This window comes from Barbus barbus, assembly GCF_936440315.1.
Source record: "Barbus barbus genome assembly, chromosome: 2".
Lineage (NCBI taxonomy): Eukaryota > Metazoa > Chordata > Actinopteri > Cypriniformes > Cyprinidae > Barbus > Barbus barbus.
The window spans coordinates 19534738-19551983 of NC_136730.1; the positions used below are offsets into that span (position 1 = coordinate 19534738).

A 17246-nucleotide genomic window follows, 5' to 3' on the forward strand; every position below is an offset into this window, starting at 1 on the left:
CAGGAAAATGTTATGAGGTTTTTTTTTTAGAGAAATTAATACTTTTAATCAGCAAGGATGCATTAAATTGATCAAAAGTGAAAGAGTTCTAAATGCTGGTCTTTTGAACATATACTTTTCATCAAAGAATCATGAAAAAGGGTTTTTTTCACAAAAATGTTAAGTAGCACAACCATTTTCAACATTATAAGAAATGTTTATTAGAATATTTGAATTATTTCTGAAGGATCATGTGACATAATTCAGCTTTGCAATAAATTACATTTTAATATACAATAAAATGTTTAAATGTTAAAATTGTAAAAATATTGATGTTTTACTGTATTTTTAAGCATAAGTGATGTCTTTCAAAAACATTTAGCAGATCTCCGTATACTCAAACCATGGACAGAAACACACACACACACACACACACTCTCTCTCTCTCTACAAAAGGTTATGCACTGAATCAAGTGACAATGTGCAAATCATAATGTGTGCAATAATGCATTCAAAATATTGTGATGTTGGTCTTATATGTCACATCTGTTACAATAAACTGAGATTTTGATCCATAAACAGGCCAGGTTACACTCTGGTTATATATGCTGTGCTTGGTGTTTGAGGACTGTGGGTACCAGAGTATCAGAAGTATTCAGGTAGGCTATATAACAGATCCCTCTGAGTGTGATTTGTTGTTGCTTTATGCTGAGTCATTAAGCATGGCTGTGATTTAAATGGAAAGGGATTTAATTGATGCCTGGTCCATCTTTTAAACTGAACACATCATCTTAAACAAAATATCTTTGCTCCCAGTGTCCTTCACAGGACAGAAACTCCTTTAAAACATTATGCTAGGATCTGTTTTGATTGTAATGTCTATTGTCAGCATGTGTTCTATCCACCTTATTTTTAACTTAAGAGCGGACACGTCCATATTTAACATCAATGTGCAAGGCTTCTTGTGTTATCCGCTTCTATTTATTTTTGTTAAAAAAAAAAAAAGTGTTATGATGCAAAACTGATTTGTTATCAGATTTATTATCATAATCATGAACACACTGATTTGTAGCGCAAATAGTTTAACCATTTACCTCACTTTGTTGTTCTTTTAGTTATTTAACAGTTTCGGACAATTAAAATGAAGTCTTGCACATTTACAGGAAACAGCATTGAAAAATAAGGCGGATAAGTGCTGAAATATTTGGAGACAGAATAAAGCACTGGGGACATATGGTAATGGAGCATTATTGGTACATACACATAACTGGATTTATGAAATATATGTTTTTATGTAATATAAATCACCATGAAAAATTGAAACAGGACTAGAAGAGGTTTCCCAATCCCTGGATTCATTTTTATTTAATGGAAGACTTTTCTATCTGCCTTGTGGCCACAGGCACATTTCTTTCATTCTTTCCTTCCTTCTCCTTAGTATTTATTCCCCTCTCTGTCTCCCTTAGTGAGTCATTTGTTTACAAGCTCATTTTCAATATGGTACAACTCAAAGGTTCTTCTCTTGGAGAAAGTTTTCCAAAACACTGAATGTAATGGAATAATTATGGGGCAATGGTAAGACAGTTATATGACACCTTATGTTGTGATACGTCTTACCCTCCTCTCATCCGAACTGGCAGCCGATCCTTGGATTGAGGCTTGCACAGATTCTTGCTATGTAAATATAGAACAGAAGTCAGCCCCAGATGAAGCCTACAGTGATTAACATTAATTAGATTGCAGTAGCTGAGTAGAGCCCAGGCCCCCTTAATTACCGGAGAGAGATAGGGTGGAGTACCTTGACACAGCGTACTGGCTAACCTCCGGCATGTTCTACTGAAAATGATCTGCTGAGAAAGGGACAGAGTAAGGTATTTCTTATCATGCAGAACATTTAAAGAAAAAAAGAGCAAGGCACCATTAACTGTAATATACACACCCTGCTGTCCCATTCCTCCTAATTTTTAGGACACCCTGTGACTACCGCCCTCCCCCATCCCCCATCCCATCTCCCCCAGTTCTGTCTATGAGCTGTATGTAGAGCAGGACACCCTTTTAAAAAGCTGGAGGGCAGCGGCTCTAGAGACCCAGCAACTGTGAATAGCCTTGATACCATGGGCCATGAGAATTGGGTGTTAGACACTCAAACTGGGGCACCCAAATCCAAAAAGCTCTGGTTTTATGGTGGATTTTGGTAGGTGCACTGTAAAAAATAATACACTCAATAAAATTGTGGCAACAGATTATATTTTCAGCAGCTAAAAAAGACAGACTTATGATGATCAGATCAGATCTCTGTGTGGAGCACAAAAATCTCACTGGATTATTACAATTAAAGGCAAAATGAATGTTTGGAAATGTAAACTGATATTTCCTACTGACACACTACAGCAAAAGATAGAAATAACTAACTTAAAACCATTTTTTAGCTGGTGAGAATACAAGTGTTCTAGTAATTGTGGCCACCACTGTACCTCAAAGGTATACAGATGCCTGGGATAATGGAGATTCAGTGCATACACGAAACCAAGGAGAGCCTGTAACAACTTTCTTGCCTCGATAATTCCAGTGTCCTTTGGACTGTCACTGGAAGCTCCTGTCTTGGTCACAAGTCCTGCCATCACAAGATGTTCAATTCCTGTATGGTCATCATTGTCCTGTAACAATAAACAGCAGTGACACTCAAAACCTATAAAATATTGATAAAAAGAGAAGATCTGAATCTCAACAATCTGTTTGATCAGAAAGTCCAATCAACAATATTATAGCCTCTTCAGGAAGTAAACAACAATAATTTTGAAATAAATTCACACTTCTGGTACACTGAAAGTAAGATTGCATACTTTGTTCTTTGATGAGGTCTCCATGTTCCCCAAGGAATTAATGCAGCTGATGACCACCTCTCGTCATATCAACAGAACACTGCTCATCCTAAAAAAAATAATAATTAAATGTTATGTCCTCCACAGAGAGGTTTCTTTCATTTAGTGGTGTAAAACAGGCTGCAAGAAATGTCAACAGGTGAGCAACATAACGGTATAAGCCTCTGCCAAGGTGTTTTTGCCTCCACAATATGTTGTTCCTTGCTACTTTGACCATTTGGCTTGATCACATGGGCTTTAGTAAATTTTATAAATTAAACCATTTGAATCTATCAACAGAGGTTGCTGAATAAAAACGTGACTTATTGAATAGTTACTGTGAAAGTCCATGAAATTAACTCAAGGTTGTTACTATAGTTTGTTACTGAAGTTGTTACTATAAATTTAAATTTATAAACTTTAAATTTTAAAACTTATACATAAATAAATATGACTTAATTTTCTCTGTGAAAGTCCAAGAAATTAACTCAAGGCAACAAAACGTAACCTCACTGAACTGTTGTCACACAAAAGCATTTGTCAGCTTTTTTTGTTTAAGTACCTAAATATCATCAAGTTTAATATTTAATTTATCGTAGAAGGGGAAATACTACCTGCTGATCATGAAGAAAAATACAAGAATAAACAATTCCTCTCACCCTTACATAAAACAAGTAGCCAAATGGCTTGCATGCTTCATTATAAACTGTACCTTTAGTAGTTCCATCTTAGTTTTCAGTCTTTCTCCAAGTGCTCCTCCTTCAGCACGAAACAGTTGTCAGCAGCTTGGGAGCGTGGAGATCCAGTGAAGACCAATTTAGGTTCCAGCTGCACAGTGACTATCCTCTGAAATTCTGTATTCACCTGAAATATGGAATGAGAGAAAAAAAAAATGTCTCACATGTTTTGAGAGGAGGTTTTCAGATACATTATGTTATACAACACTTTCTGAACAGTGACTGTTCATCGGCAGATCTAACGTTAAATAATTTTAATAATAATTTTTAATGTTTAAAATTAACCCCTTCAGCCATTAATCGGTGTAAAACATGATTACCCATATTTTAGGAGCAACACCCTAGTTCAAACATAGGAGCCAATAGCATTACATGACATGGATATAACATGAACTAGGCCACAACATAAGAATCCGTTGCCCAAGAACGCACACTTGCTACAGCCATTATTAAACAATATTGCTCGTTGCCCTGTTGGTTAAGATAACTTTAGTAAGCTACAAAAAATATAGGCTACATGAACGAATTAGCATATTTATTTTTCAAGAGTAAGTTACTATAACTTGCACTACAACCAATCAATTTTAAATAGCCGACCGTTATGAATGACGCCTATATCAGACAAAGTAGACCATTTGAATAATTTACAAAAGCTTTCCCCTATATAAATAAAATAATAGCCCTTACCTTTGTGAAATGAACTGAAAAAGAGCAGGTGATCAGCCTTGCCTACAGGGAACTCCAGCGCATGCGTGTCTCGTGCTCACGAGCTGATTAAACCGCGCGTTGGAACAGGAAATGCTTGTAAATTGAAAACAGCTCATTTCAGTCATGTTGGATTTATTCAATATTCTCTCTATTTGTAATTATTCAAAATGAATAGCTAAATCCTTAACAACTGAATTAAGTATTGTTTGACTGTTATAAAATGGTGTCAATCTTTTCTTTATATTACTTTTTCTGTATAAATGTATTTTTCAACAACGGGAGTACTTAATTTAGTTGTGTATATCCTTAATACTAGATTTGAGAGAAAACAGAACACTAAAATATTTATTTGTTTATTTTTTTGACTGTTGTCATTGCTTATCTCATTGCACAAACCAATGATGAGCTGTCATCACGATTATTTAATATAAAAAAAATTATATTAAAACATTAAGATATTTTCTTCAAAATATTATCTTTTGTGTTCCACAGAAGAAAGTAAATTGTACAGGTTTGGAATGACATGAGGGTTAGCATTTCATTTTTTTTTATAACTATTCCCTTAAAGTCTCTCAAAGATTTAAACTGCTGAAAGACTAACTCAAACAAACATATATGTTATATGATTAAGTTAATCTATTATTATATTAAGTTAATATATTATTAAGCTCATTTGAACTTTGCATAAAATCTGCACATTAAATAGGCCTATTACATTTTCAAATAGAAGAAAATATTCATTTTATAACAACCTGTCTATACCAGTGTTAATTTAAAATCTAGCCTTTGAATTCATGGTAGATTTAAAGTCTTGTTTTATCATGAAGGGAGATCCCAGAATAGAACAAGACATTAAGTAGAGCTTTAAACAAAGCACACAGTGAGAGCTTGGGGTATAAAGTGCTGCAGGAGGTGCTGGAGAAGAGACCTCACTGTGAGGGATGTGGCAGCGTATCTCTGAAAACAGAGGAAGATAGCTGATACCTTTCATTTTAATGCACTCTATTAGTCAGACCACTGACTGTTGTTCTGAATTTCGACCTTTGTTCCTGTGACTGCAGTAAGCAATGAGTTCACATGATTCCCAAACAGCCCAACAGGGCTAATTCATCTGTTTGAACACAGAAAAAAGAAAAGAATCAATATCACAGGTAAACAGTTGTGCTGACAAAGCCATTCAACAGTGCATGAACTGGTCATTCAGATTCAGCCACCTGCTAGCCTCACAGAAATTAATGTTCTAATGGCCATTGAGGGGTGGCTTACTATGCATTTAGCCAAAAGGCATTTGTGTAAACAAGAGAAGATAGCTGATACTTTTCTTTTTAATGGACTTTATGATATGCTGACTCTTCTGCTTCCATTCCAGATTAGTCTGACCACTGTCGATCGACTCACTTTATTGAGGCAGGGCAGTCTGTTTTCACTAATAAGCGAGGTTATATGATTCTCAACCAAAACAATACAGCAGCAGCAGTTCATCTGTTTGAATACAGGGGAGAGATAAAAATCTTTGTCACAGGTAAACAATTGCGCTGACAAAGCCAATGAACACTGACATTGCATCTTATTCAGATTACGCCACCTGTCAGCCAAACGGAACTTTACATGCAACATTATAGGGCGAAAATTGTTGAATGGTACTCCAAGGAACGTCCCAAAAATTGAACTTTTAGTGTTTTTATGCAGCGTTAATGTTATCTCCTAGATGGAAGATTTTATTTTACCTGCACAGACTCATTTGCATTCACAAGTTGCACTATGTGAATTGGCCACCCAAATAATTCAGACTGAATCAGACAGTTTTGACCTGTTCACGTCGTAAAGAACCGATAATAATGTAATTCATTAAAAAACCCATTAAAGCTAATACCAAACATATGACAGAAAATACAGTACTTGATTTGTTTTAATATATAATTATCTCTAGTATCCTCTACAGACAAGGACTTATCAGTAAAGTTTCTAGCAGCCTTCTTTGGAAATGTGGCATGTGTTCTTTGTGGAAGTCTGCAGTTTGTGTTACTTGTGTGATTATGGGCATGCCAACATGATGTTCAACAGTCAAGCGCTGCATACACCGCAAACTAAATGTGGAAGAGGTCAGGCAGAGGCCCTTGTTCCTTATAAAAAACTTAAATATACCATATACCATTTGCTGTGTTTTTATGCATCATGGAGTTAATGTTTGTGCACCTGGATAAATGCATGTATTGCTCTATTTAGAAAGTCATTGTGCAATCATTTGCAATTTCCTCATTAATAATCATTTGGACAATGCTGGCATTTGAGATCTAATGGTGACAATGCAAACAGATATGAAGTTGATGAATGACAAGCTATTAACTGGTTAATTAGCTGACTGACTTCATAAAGCTGTTTACTGTGAATGTTAATTTAGTACCGTGTAAACAAAACTACGCAGACCTCATTGCTTCCATACCAGTAAAACTGAGCTTCAATAATGTAACCAATAGCACCAAACGGAATTGCAAAATAACTTTTTTTGGAAACAAATAATATTCTAAACTAAAACATTGCAATGAACAAAGTTAAAACACATTCATTGTTTTTTAAAGAGATTTGAAGAGCCCTTGCTGGCCAAAATGATTGCATGACTTTATCTGCTCTGAATTTTTATTTTTTATAACAAATAATATATGCAGTCCAAATCAGAAACAGGTGACAGGAATTTAATTCATGATTTTGTCCTGCTTCTGTCTGCATGCTTTCTAAAAGACAAAGCACATTTACACTTAAAGTGGTTTTCTCTTGTGGATCAATATTCACCGTATTTTAAAATACAGGGTGTGTCCCTGTGTATTACACACAATGAGTGAGAAAAGGAACCTTTACACTGTTAGGAAAGTTGGCTTTGCTGCATCTGTAGGTCTACCAAAACAAGCATCTGACTCATTTCATTCCCTATTATGAGAGGCATCTCAAATATTGTTTTATTTCACGCCATTCAAATAGGTAGTCCCATTCCCAATTTACACTGCTGGTGGAGCCAGTGTGCTTATGTCACGCCCAGCAGGCCACTCAAACAAACAGATTGGTGCAGAAATTTCATACATATCATACAGTAAAGCTCCTTTCATATTCAAAAGTGTCTTTGAAGCTGTTCCGCTGCTAGCCATGAGCATGCACACACACAGAAAACCCAACAAACCAGACCAAAGAGTGTCGGTAGCATTTTAGGTTGACCACTGTTTGAGAGGAAGCCAAGGGAGAGGCTGTGTTTACATTCTGAGAGCGGAGTGTTGGTTTTGGTGTTGCCTGTGACTAAAAGAGTATATATTGGTGGCTTGTGCTAAATTCTGTGAAAAATTACTCTGAGGTTTGTGATGGAATAAGTTTAAATAATCTGCTGTCAATTTGTGTTGCTACAACAGGCTTCTTGACTATAATCAGTTCGAAGTTCATTATGAGATGATGACGTCAACATAAGTAGGCCTTGCTGTGGTTAATAAATTAGTGGTGTGTTTTACTGAATACACAATAATGAATTGCTACCTCTCACTCCTTTAAGAATGGCCAGCAGCACCATCTTTCCCATTAATCTCCCATCAGTGGAGAAAGCCACTTATTTCTGCTTTGAGTTGAGGAACTTCACTGCACATTAATGGCGTAATAGCAGTGTGTAATGTACATTTAACAGCCCTCCTTTCTGTACACATCATCTTCACTGACCAGCCAAGCTGGGCAATCTGAGGCATGAGTGGAATATATTTATGAATTACTGCAAGCTAATGGAATTGTGTTGTGTGGATTCAGTGTCAAGCATGCTAGCACACATACACAGGAAGTTTATGCTGATGTCGTCAACAGAGTTTTATGCCTCTGCTCTTTTCTGCACTTGCCTGTGAGTCTTTCTATTTTCTGTTAAAATCTTTAATATACATAATTTATAGAAGATTTACACACATAGCACAGTTGAGCATATTTTGAAAAGGCTGTACTTGGTTAAATCTGCCATTGCACTGTTAACTGACAGACATGTGCTTATAGAGACTCTGGATTTGGCATAAACACAAAATTGTCAAAAAGGACCTGTGCATTAAAAATAATGGCTTCTTAGAGGAAAGGGTTTAAAAAAATTTGTGCGGTGCCTCTCTAGTCAATGATCTTTTTGAGACTAGTATAATATTCTCTGCTAATGTTTACTAAGCTTCAGAAATTAATTTTGGTACAAAATGGCGTGAAATTAGCATAAATAAATAAAATAAACATTAACATTTAAAATAAACATTAACATTTAAATATTTAGAATATTATACATAATAGGATAATATAAAGATATATTTTGTACAAACTTGACCTCTAGAATTGATAGACTCAATAGTAATCTCTGAGGCTGGATCTCTGACCCTGTTTATTACACCTGCATGGAAACTCAGAAAGAGTCACTCATAGGGAAAGTGGAGTGCTCTTACCTGGGGTGTCGCAAGACCTTTTTTACTGGAGCATGACCTCTAGTGAAATACGGCTGTGCCCCAGTAAAATATTACTGATAAATCCTTATGTGCCAATGGAATTGATGTACACCAACCTGAGAATAATTTCTCTGCTAATACCTCAGCAATCATGTTGTGTGTTTTCTATCTGCTGTTTAGAATCTGAACTAGTGATGTCAGAATCATGAATGAATCACTCTGACTCTGTACTGCAGGGATCGAATTACATCCATTTATATCCAAAAAAGTAGTAAAAAAAGAACATCAAAATATGAGCACACTTTTCAAAGATGGTGGGCCTGTGCCCCAGCACTGATTAAAGGCTACTGTAGAACGCCCCTGGTTCCTACATTTGAAGTGTTTCTTGTCATATTTTTTAGAAGTCAGCATTGAGTTTACTTGTTTTATGATATAAAAAGAAGAAACAGAGTTTCAATTAATGATAGTTACTTTTTTGTGGTTTCATTACTGCATCAATTGGCTGAGTGAAAGATTGATTCAATGATTCATTCAAGCCAGTGACTGTGTGTGAAATTGCATACACTCTGCATAAGTATTTTGTTTTGAAATGACTTCACGACTGCTAAAGGTTAAGTTTTATGTAATTTGAATGTGCTCACAAATCCTGTCTTGTGGCCTCATGGGATTGTAAAGTGTCCATCGGATGCACATTTTACAATTTCATCACAAGTAGTGTGTCGTCTGTGTACTTTTTGCCTACGATTTTATGAATACCGTAGATTCAGACATACAACTTTTTCACGTACTGTTTTTTGCCTCCTATATAGTACGGAAGTATGTCATTTAAGGTGCAGACAGTCACTTCCAGTTTAATTCATAAATGAATCTAAAATCAATCAGTTCAATGAATGATTCACAGATACACTCACAAAGACCATCATTGATGCCACTTACTGGTGTAACATGCAGAAAGAACTACTGAAAATATTCCGGTGATGTTGGTGTCTGGTGTGGACTTCTGAAAGGAAACAATCTGCAGACATGTGACAGGATTTGTTGCGATTTTTGTGTTTTTGGTATTTTTCAAAAAAAAAAAAAGCTCTGCTACCAGCTCCTTTTATAATTAATACATATGGTCATAAACTGGTAGGAATTAATCAGGACTCCCCAACTGTCTTTTCTGTCAAGCACCAGTGGGACATTATTACTGTCCAAAAATAAAAGCACAGCAGTGCCAGCACTCTCAGCCATATACAAAAAGATCAATACCCAGGCCCTTCCTACAGACACAAAACACATGAATCCACAAATACAGACGTAGTCCCAAATGTGGGTGCACTGTTTTAGGCAGTGTTTGGTTACATAAGAGAACGTGACAAGCTTTCATCTCCAGGAAGAGAGGTACAACCAGAGAATAAGAGTAAGAGGTGATGTAAGGGAGAAGGGGGAGGATTTTGTGCTATTTCTGAGACAATTGAATGAGCCTCTTCCTTCTTTTTCCCTCTGTCTCTCCCTCTTGCACTTTCTCCATTTTGCCATGCAGTGCATCAGAAATGCTTTGGCAAAGGGGTCACTTAGCACTTTTCATTTACTCACATCATGTTTGTCTGCACAAAAGCTGGATGTTTTACTTTAATAATGTGATTTTAACTTTCCTATTTATTATAGAAATAAAGTAACAGCCTGTTTCATGTGGGCTGAGTGTTTTGTCACTGCAGAAAACAGCAACTCTGCCATTTGCCTGAATCAAACAAATATGTAACCCCATAAAACCTTAAGAAGGTCATATTTTATTAAAAAATAAATATATAAATGCACTCTGTTGTATACTGAGTGTTCAGCATTTTAATCAGACCACAGTCTGTCCACAAACAATGTTGTGTGTTTTGTTAAGATAGATCTACTGTCCGAGACAGAGTTTCGGGTAACTACTCATTCATCTTTTGATGACAGTAAGCGGGGTAACATGATTCCAAACCTAAACAGTCCAGCAGGGGTAATTCGTCTCTTTGAATAGAAAGAGAAAAGAATCAATATCATGGCTAAACAATTGTGCTGACTGAACATGGACATTGCATGAACTAGCCACTCAGATTCAGCCACCTGTCAGCCTCACAGAAATGGATTTACTGATGTTTTAATGGCAATTGTGCTGATGAATTATAACTGCTAATGAGAACCCAGAAATTCTAGCCTGTGATTTGATTCAGTCAAACAGCATTAAACACTAATGTTCAAAGGTTTGGAGTCTGAAAGATTTTTTGATGTTTTAAATTAAAAGTAAAATTGTGAAATATTGCCATTTAGAATTTAAAATAACTGTTATCTATTTTAATAAAATTTCAAATGTAAAGCTACATTTTCAGCAGTCATTAGTTATGCGATCCTTCAGGAATCATTCTAATATGCTCAATAATTATTTCTTATTATTTACAATGTTTGTTGAAAACAGTTGTAGCCTATTTCTTAATATTTTTGTGGAAAATATATATTTTTTTCACACAAACAGCCAGATGTGAAAAAGGTTTGAAAACTCAAGGAATGTTCTTGAATTTGAACTTTGCTACATTCCTCGGGTCAGTCAGGGGTCAGAGGTCATCATCAGAGCTAGTTTTTGCTTCCCCTTATATTTGTCTGCTGCACTGCACTGCACTATTACACCTGGCTTGTTGCTGAGATCTTTATGCTGCCCTACAGTGTTGCTGCATTGAGTTTCACCTCTGAGACTGGAAGTGTTGCTCAAGCATGTGGTTTTGGTGTAAGACTTCATGCGTGGGACTTGCTGTAGGAGGCTTGCACAAGGCCACGTTATGCGAACCATTCTGCTCACCTGTAAAGAAATGTAAAGACACGCTAATAGGCGGAGAACTTATTGGATTTCTAAGGATTTACATAATCGAATCTGAATTTTGAATCTTGTCGATAGTTGACTGATAGTTGAATCATATGTTTGGGGGCGAGGCAAAATACATTACCAAGAGTCAAATCAGAAATTCAACAGTCATAATTACTGACGTTAACAAACAGGGAAAATGTGTATCATACGCCTCATAGAGACAAACGGGGTGAATAACGTTTTATGTTTTGGTTAAAAGATAATTAACATTAAACGTCAGCGAAACCCTAAGAATTCACAACATTTTTTTACAATAGTGCTCTCATTATAACATTATGTATATGAAAGTAGTAATTAATGTTCTGCATTTCTGTTTTGAGCTGCGCGCGCTGAAGATGGCCAGTAGAATGAAGCATATGATAGCATGTTCTCTTTCATCATCTCATGTTAGAGATCCACCTATGGGAAGGGCATCCGCGCCTGACCTCTGAAGAAGCATCAAATTGCATCAAGTTTGGCTTGACAGACGGAAGCGCGTGCCCAATGGCAGGTAAGGGGCCGCCCCTTAACCGAGCGCATATAGCCCCCACATGCACTACCTTTCCTCAGTTGAAATTCGCATCTCGCTACCTCTCAAATTTACTCACAGCTCGATGTCAGGTCAGCTGTTTTTATTCTGCCAGCCGCCCACACTCGCACTAATTACTAGGCTGCTCGCCTCCTACCTGTCCTTTTCTATTGTCCGTTGTAATTGGCTCCTTCCAAACCGAGTCTGATTACCACCGTGGACAACCTGTTGCGAGCCTGCGCTGCGCCCTAATCGCCACTGGGGATCCCCATCCCTTTTGCGTTTTTTGCATGGGACTTCAACATGCGCAGGAAGCCATCAAATTATATAAATAAATATTCGCTCTTCTGCATCGGAGGCTCAAGGTGGCCGAAAAACAGGGATTGTCAAGTTTGTGTTTTCTAACTCAGGGTTGTCTGACTCAGATGGGATTAAGGCGACACCGGTATGCTCCCGGGGGCCTCCCACGGAGCAGCCTCTCTTAGCTTGGCCGATCAATGCGATCTCATTTTGAGGATATTTTGCTGACCGATCCCCATTTCATTGACGGGCCGCCCGGCTCTGGGGACGTGGACAATATATGCCTTCTCTACGGCTCGAAGAACGAGAAGGCCATCCCGTCATCCGTAGTCCCCTCAGGCTAAAGCTCCTGCGGCTCTGTCCCAATCGGTCCTCCTTCAGCTTTGTGAGCGAGCGGCTGCTCGCCTCAATATCGAATGGCCAGCACTTCAAATGCGTCGGTCCAGGAAAAGGACTCGTACGACAAGACTCATCTCCTTACAGCCCCACATGTCCTCCCTTCGTTACCCACGATATGGCACCTGACTGAACTAGCAGCTCTAAGCAGTTCTCCGGTTTGTGTGCTCGTGAATCTCGTAACAGTCTGACTGTCTTTGTCAGCTCCAGAATGGGTGATTCACACAATAACGAAGGGGTTCAGACTTCAGTTTGCAAAAGACCCTTGCAAAAGAGTTCTCTCTTCTCATACGGAAGAGAGCTCCACTCACATTCTGAAAGACGAAATCTCCTTCCTCCTCGAGAAAGGGGTTGGTTCGAGTGTCTCCCCCGCACTTTGCAGACGGGTTTTACTCTTTGTTATTTCCCAGTTCCAAATAATGACGGTTCTCTCCGTCCTATTCTGGATCTCAGTGTTGAACAAACATTTGAGGAAATTCAGTTTCAGAATGTTAACACACGGCTCTCTCTTATGTTCAGTAATCGATTGGTTCACATCATTCGATCTAAAAAGATGCTTTTAACACATAAGCATTTATCCTCCACACAGGAAATTCTTTCATTTTGCCTACCAAGGCGTGTGCTAAGAATTCAGAGTTTGCCTGTTCGGGCTCGCTCAAGCCTAGAATGATCTCTCTGTGTGCGTGAGCAGGGTGGCCATGCTGAGAATAGCGAGTTTCAAGATCCTGACATATAAAAGATTGGCTGATTATAGCCTATTCAAGAGAGAAAGTGATGCAAAACACTGCCCGTGTGCTCGCTCACATCATAGCGCTCAGCGTCATAGTGAATTTGAGCGAAAACATTTTCACTCCTTCCCAGAATGTGATATTTTTCTGTCTGGAGCGGAATTCCAGTACAATGCGCTTGTTGCAAGAGCGCTTTCTCTTCTTCATGAATTGCCTCTCGCAATTCAGGGAAGGAGTGAGTGTGCAGATTCGCACGTCTCAGACCAAAGGGTCTTATGGCTTCGGCTGTCCATGTCCTACCTCTGGGCCGTCTGAGAATGAGGGTGTTCATGATTCATGAAATTATTTGGTGCTCCTCTCAGTTTGGAAGGCTCTGAATAATGTTCTGCCCTACCTGCAAGGACTTCACGTGCTGGGTTGTGACAACACCATAGCCATATGAACCGCCAGGGGGGATGCGCTCCTCCAAGCTTCATGCACAGCTCACAGGCTGTTAGTACGGAGCAGGCATCACTTTCTGTCGTTTAGGGACAACCCATGTCCCGGCATTCTGAACAGGGGCTCAGTCCTTTTGTCGTGGGGGAACTCACTCTACGGAGAATGGCGCCTCCACCCTCAGATAGCGGAACTGCTATGAAAGAAGTTTGGTCAGCCAGCCGTTGATCTCTTCGCCTCATGTGAAAACACCCACTGTTCAATGTTCTTCTCGCTACGGGATGAGGACGCCCCCTTCGGCGTGGATGCACTAGCCCACCCATAGCCCAATGTGCTGCTCCTCTTGTTTCCTCTGCTCTGCCTAATAACTCCTACCCTGGTCAGGGTGAAAGAACTGAGTTTAACTCTGATTTTGATAGCACCCAGGTGGCCCAAAGCTCCATGGCTGGCCGAGATAATCCCTTATCTGTATGTCTAGCCATGGCCCCTCCCAAATTATGCATGGACCTCCTGTCCCAAGCGAATGGGGCAATCCACCAAATTCACCTGGACTGGGTGGCTCTCTGGGCCTGGCCCATGAGAGGGCAAACTTAAACACATTGGGGCTCCCCCCACGTGTTATTTCTACTATTCAGAAGGCTGGAGCCTCTTCTGCATGCTCCCTTAATGATTGCAAGTGGCATGTGTTTGAGGAGTGGTGTGAGGGGTACCAGCTAATATCATATCAGTGCTCAGTCACTGATGTTTTGGGCTATTAGTGGCTATGGCTGCATGCCATGTTGGGTTTGACAAAACTACGGTAGGGCAACACGCCCTCATTTTTTTCATAGATTTATGAAGGGTGCTCGCCTTTCCCTTCCAGTCACTAGAATGTTAGCTCCAGTATGGGAACTCTCCAGAGTGCTGGATGCTTTGTCTCAACAGCCCTTTGAGCCCCAGGGAGATATCTCCTGTAAGCTTCTGTCTTTCAAGACAGCTCTGCTCCTGGCCTTGACTTCCCCCAAATGTGTCAGTGATTTGCACATGCTCTCTGTTCATCGCTCGTACACTAATTCTCTCGCAGTGGAGTTTTTCTCAGGCCTAACCCGGCCTTTATGCCAGAATGCTTCCCAGCTTTCACTTGTAAAGTGTTTGAGCTTCTGCCTTTCACCCTCCTCCTTTTTCCTCTGTGGAGGATCAGAGGCTAAATGTTTTATGTTCTGTTGTGCAGGGACCAGCCGACAGGACCAGTCCTTTCAGGAGGAGTGATCAGCTCTTCATTCCTTGGGCCCCCTGAACACGGGGAAGCCCATTTCTAAGCAATGCCTCTCTCATTGGCTCGTGGAAGCCATCTCTCTGGCATATGAATCTAATGGAGTGCAGCCATGTGGGCCTCAGAGTGCAATTCCCTAGGGCCATAGCGGCCTTGTGGGCTCTGTTTAAAGGGGTTTCCTTGCAGGACATTTGTGCAACTGCAAGCTAGGCCTCTCCACACCCATTTGTCAAATACTACCACCTTGATGTTACACACACTCCGGTAGCTTACTCTGTTTTTGGTGTGGGCTCTTTGTAGCCTTGTGCCCTTAGCCCCTTTACACCTTTTTAAGCCTGGGTTGTCCAGCCTGGCTTATTCAGCTCATTAAGCAGGCCATCTGTACCCTCCCCTGACACATTATTATATTTTTATATGTATGTATATGCCAATATATTCATTTGTATATTTCTATAATATATGCCTTTGGCATTATGTGTGTTGTCAGGTTTTGTATGCATGAATACCACATGTAATTTCTTACATGGCCGGTATTGCATTCTTACTTTGCGTGGGGTCAGATACTTGATGACGTGTCAAGCACCACCTTGCCAGGTGACCGCCTCTGGCTTACAGGGCCTCGCTGTGAGTGTACTGGGCAACCGGGGAGCTGTCCATATCTCCCATAGGTGGATCGCGAAAACAAGATGATGAAAGAGAACAATAGGTTACTCTTCGTAACCCCGGTTCTCTGAAATATCAAGTGGGGAGATCCACCAAGTTTGCCCCACTTGCTGCACGAGAAGCGCATATGCTCACTGTGGAAAGCTAGCGTGTGCAGGGGCTATATGTGCTCCTTACCTGTCATTGGGCACGCGCTCCTGTCTGTCAAGCCAGACTTGGTGAAATTGGATGCTTCTGCAGAGGTCAGGCGCGGATGCCCTTCCCATAAGTGGATCTCTCCACTCGATGTTCCAGAGAACCTCATGGGATTTAACTCATCATTTATCTCATATAGAATATGCTTTGTTATTAATACAACAACGTTAATATTGCGACTTATAGGCTATCTGCACAAAATGCCCTGAATGCACATGAACGTGTCTGCGTGGCTCTGAATAAACTCCTTGTATGGACGCGTTCTTCACGCAACAACGTGCAGAAACACGGCAACTAAACTCTAAAAATTCACAGCATTTTATTATAATAGTGTTCTCATTATAATGTTATGTATATGACAGTCCCAGTCATAGTTATTAATGTTCTGCATTGTTGTACTGCTCGCGCTGCAAAGAGATAATCACTGTAGTACTACAATTAAGCGCTTTACTGCAGCAACTCAACCAAATGCATTTTATACGAGATAAATAATGCATAGGCTAGACGATATATAAACCGGCTGAAATGTTTTAAAATCACTTGTACCCTACCTGATGGAAAAAAATCCAGTCTTTCACGCTGCCTGTGTCAATTTGAGTCTTTAATTTAAATCCCTGCCGCCAAGATTCTCCTCTGTCAGTCACGGATTATGGAAAGTGAAATTTAAATCTATAGGTGTGGTTGGATTTATGCACGCACTTTAAAATATTTATTTAAGCTTCTTTCTTTTCAGATTCTTATTTACAGCATTATTTTAATAGGCTGTATATTAACTTATTTGGAGAAAACCGGTAGTTCTATGTGAAATCAGACATTTAAGCACCTCCATATAGCCAAAATGGCATGATCATAACACCCCGCGAATAGTCCACTGAGATTGTATCAGGCTCCTCCTATCGAAGCATCGAATCTTCGACTATTTGGGGTCACCCCTAAAAGAAACAATACATTTTTGTGGCATTTTGCTATTTTCATTGCAATGTATATCATAAAACTGTAAAGAGAATGAGAGAGTAAACAAGCCAGAGGATGTGCAAGAAAAAAGTGATCCACATCCCATGAGCTGCAGGCAGAGTTGTTTATGTTGTTTATGCTTTAAAGCATCTTTGAGAGCCCTTAGCTTCTGAAATCACTGCTTAGATCATTCTAGCTTAGTTTTATCATAATTGG

At 39.3% G+C, this 17246-nt stretch overlaps 1 protein-coding gene across 3 annotated transcripts in view; it reads left to right on the forward strand.

The window, feature by feature from the left end:
• The window catches only part of LOC306884809 (voltage-gated potassium channel KCNC1-like), a gene marked incomplete at both ends in the record, with an annotated part of 43510 nt that overhangs the window by 5631 nt on the left and 20633 nt on the right, over positions 1–17246 (forward strand). The gene's annotated exons all lie outside the window — the stretch shown is intronic.